We start from the raw sequence: 4,271 nt of genomic DNA on the forward strand, positions 1-4,271 counted from the left end.
TCTTGGGGGTGTGGCATGGATTAGGAAAGGCTTCCCATAAAAAGTGATTCCTGGCTGGGCACAGTGGCTCACACCTGTAATCCCAGCACTTTGGGAGGTCGAGGTGGGTGGATCACCTGAGGTCACCTGACTAACATGGAGAAACCCTTTCTCTACTAAAATACAAAATTAGCCAGGCATGGTGGTGTATGCCTGTAATCCCAGCTACTCAGTAGGCTGAGGCAAGAGAATCACTTGAACTCAGGAGGCGGAGGTTGCAGTGAGCCAAGATCACGCCATTGCACTCCTGCCTGGGCAACAAGAGAGAGACTCTGTCTCAAAAAAAAAAAAAAAAAAAAAAAAAAAGGTGATTCCTGAGTGTGTGTAGAGTAGAGTAGAACAATTATGTACCTTCCAGGCAGAGGTAGCAGCATGTGGAAAGCCCCGGAAACAAGGCAAAGAAAATTTAGCTCATTCAGAAAAGTGGCAAGTGGTTCAATATGGCTGGCAGGTTTGGTTGTAGAGAAGCCTGAAGAAGCAAGCTGAGGTCAAGCCGGCATTCCTGCCCACTCCACTCTGTGAGTTTCACATCCTTCAACTAATGCTCTGGATCTGGGTGGTGCCTCCCAAGCTCTGAACTTCACATCCAATGCGGGTACCACATGTTTCTCCCTGTCCTTTCTGCACTGCTGAACTTTGACCCCAGCCACATGACCTAGCCTAAAAGACTGGACATTGGATCCTGACAGCTCACCTGTCCATTTGTTTTCCTGCAGTCTGCATATATTCATCAACTTTCCAGACTCCTGAGCCCTAGCAAGCCTGAGGCCTGATTTGGCTAAACCAAGTGCTGAACTTCCACCAGAATTGAAAATGCCAGAAGTTTCCTCCCCTTGTGTGCCATTGAGCACCACGATGGCTGCCAGCAAGGGAACTTTGGATCTTCACAAAGAGCTCAGTTCAAAGTCTCTAGAAAGCCGTCCTTTTTGGCGGAGAAACCATAAGTCCTATACTGCTTATTATGGTCTCCAAATTGTTGATTGTGACAAAGCAAGTTTTGTGTACAGGAAACAACGGCTTCCCTTCTCCTTTGGAGGATCTAAAAAATTTTGATCTTAGATAACAAGCCGTAAATAATTACATAAACACTCAGACTTTGCCTTTTTTCTTTTAATCTCATAATGGTACTGTAGTAATAATATCAACACTACTAATTTCCCTTCAGTGTTCACAATGAAATAAAATAGCAAGAAAATGTAAATATTATAAATACTTGGTCCTTAAGACTTTGTGAGGAAACATTTATTGGTTCATTGCTGGCTCCTAATTTGCTAATTATGCACCACTGAATGCAAATTTTCCCCCCAAGCAGAGAAAAAAACCATTTTACAGGATGTCATAGGGAACAGAAATTTTCCAGGTATAGGAAGTCCTCGGGTAAAAACTATGCTTTCCGATGTGAACTATAGATTCAATGTTTAGTTTTAAATATCTAAACTTTAACTTCTCTCAAGCCATAAAGAAGTTAAAAGCCAAGCCACTCTCTAAACAGAGGTTGGACTTTCTAATCTACTGTTATTTTTTATGGGACGAAAGTAATAGCTATGCGGAAATGTTAAGCTGGCTCACCCTATGTAGCTTTTCTGTGGGAAGTTAGGAATAAAAATATGACCCATCAATGTGAGCAATAAATACTTGCCATGTAGTTAGTGATATTAGACATCTACTGTTTGGAAATGTTCTGGGAAAAAAAGGAGGAATCACTTTGCCTTGAAGAATAAGACTACTATTAACATGAGAAAGAATTTCCTGGATTTGAAGGGAAAAATGGTTGATTTAATATTTGACATTGGTGTTATGTAGATTTTTAATTTTTTTTTTTTTTTTTTTTTTTTTTTTGAGATGAAGTCTCATTCTGTAGCCTAGGCTGGAGTGCAGTGGTGTGATCTCAGCTCACCATAACGTCTGCCTCCTGGGTACAAGTGATTCTCCTGCCTCAGCCTCCAGAGTAGCTGGGATTACAGGTGCACACCACTGCACTCAGCTAATTTTTTGTATATTTAGTAGAGACGAGGTTTCACCATGTTGGCCAGGCTGGTCTTGAACTCCCAACCTCAGGTAATCCGCCCACTTTGGCCTCCCAAAGTGCTAGAATTACAGACATGAGCCACCTCGCCAGGACTGATTTTTAATATTTTAAAACCACGGCAATACATGATTATAACTTGGATATTATAATGCTGTCTAATATGCTGTGACTAATGAAGCTCATTTTATAAAAATTACCAAGGTGGAAGCTTCATTTAATTCTCTAAAGCAGTTGTGTAATTGAACCTTTTATTTAATTAAGCTTATTTGCCTCATAGTAGTAGATTTGATAGAATAAACACCATCTCTATGCCTCCCTATGATGCTTTTGTCATTCATTCATAACATCTGTTGAGCACCTAGAAAGGGCTAAACCACTCTGTAAGGCAGGAGAAATCTAAGATAAGTAGGCTGTGGTCTTTGCCCTCCAGAAGTAAAAGATAAGTGGAATGGAATGTTTGATGTGCTCTGACGTAAGTGTGAACAGGATGCAGAGGAAAAACAAGGGAGGGAGGGGTTGGGTCTAGATGGACAAGGGCCTGGTATACAGTCCTACAATGCAAGATTGACACATAAAAGATGAGAAGGTGTCATGAAGAAGGCCCTGCACTGGGAATCAGATGGCTTGAGTTTGGCTGCTTGTCCAGCTACTTACTAGGTTTAGATTAGGACTCTGGGCAATTCACTTCAACTCCATGAGTTTTTTCAGCTATCAAATAGAAGTAATAATGGCTCCTTGGCCATCTCACAGAATGGCGGTTTTAAGGTTTAAATGAACTGGTGCATATGAACATCTTTTTAAAAGGATTTAAAAGGCTAAGCTATGATATTTGGTAGTCTAGGTGCATTAAATCCTTTTTTGACTTACAATATTTTCACCTTACAATGAGTTTATCAGTTGAAGATGCATTTAATACGCCTAACCTATTGCACATTATAGTTTAGGCTAGCCTACCTTAAGCATGTTCAGAACACTTACATTAGCCTGTAATTGGGTGAAATCATCTAACACAAAGCCAGTGTTAGAATAAAGTATTGAATTCCCATGTAATTTATTGAACACTGTGTATTTTGTTGAAATTGCAATGGTTTTGCACTACCATAGAGTTGAAATATTATAAGTTAAGCCATCACAAGTCAGAGACCATCTATATATATGCATGTGTGTGTGTGTGTATATATATAGATGTTTGCTATATAATACACATATATTTTTATATTATGGGCACTGGCGTCCCGTCCCAAGCATTGTGGCTCCTTTAGGACTTCATAATGAGAGAGGAAGATGAAGAATTTCGAGAGGACTCAGGAGAGATGGATAAGGAAGTAAAAAAAGAATAAAATGAGAAACCCAAGACACCATGTACAATAAACACAGGAAGGGCTCCAGGTGTTTCCTATCTCTACAAATAAGAAGAAATGGATTTAAATCCCAGCATAAGAGATTTGGGTCAGGAATAAGGATGATTTTGTTTTCTCTAAAGAGCTGTTAAAACATTAAGATGGCCAGAAAAAAAATGTTCTGGTTTTCCCCTCTGGGAGCCTTTAAAAATAGGGAGAATTGGCAAGGTGCAGTGGCACATGCCTGTAATCCTAGCACTTTGGGACGCCAAGGCGGGCAGATTACTTGAGGCCAGGAGTTTGAGAGCAGCCTGGCCAACATGGCAAAACCCCGTCTCTACTAAAAATACGAAAATTAGCTGGGTGTGGTAGCAGGTGCCTGTAACCCCAGCTACTTGGGAGGCTGAGGCACAAGAATCACTTGAATCCCAGAGGTGGAGATTTCAGTGAGCCAAGATCACACCACTGCACTCCATCCTGGGTGACAGAGCGAGACCCTGTCTAATAAATAAATAAATAAATAAATAAATATTAAAAAAATAAAAAGAAGAATGGAGCTATCTTATGATGGGTCACTGTTCAGTGCCGAGTATATAAAACAGCTTAAGTACAAGAAATGCACTTGGTACAACTTTAAATTATTCCTTTGGGGGAGAACTGGAATCCTGAGGATCACATCAGGGCCCCACTCAGCCTTCTGGATGTGGTAGATGGGAAAGATATGCCTTCTCTTCTCTGGACCTCTGTTATTCTTTATTCCTTTGTATAACTTCAGATGTTTTATGACATCTCTATACAGACTGAGGCCATGAAAGTCATTTACTTCAGAGTGAACCAAACATGCAACTGCTTTCTCTTAAGCA

The sequence above is a fragment of the Chlorocebus sabaeus genome, chromosome 10 (genome assembly GCF_047675955.1).
Source record: "Chlorocebus sabaeus isolate Y175 chromosome 10, mChlSab1.0.hap1, whole genome shotgun sequence".
NCBI lineage: Eukaryota > Metazoa > Chordata > Mammalia > Primates > Cercopithecidae > Chlorocebus > Chlorocebus sabaeus.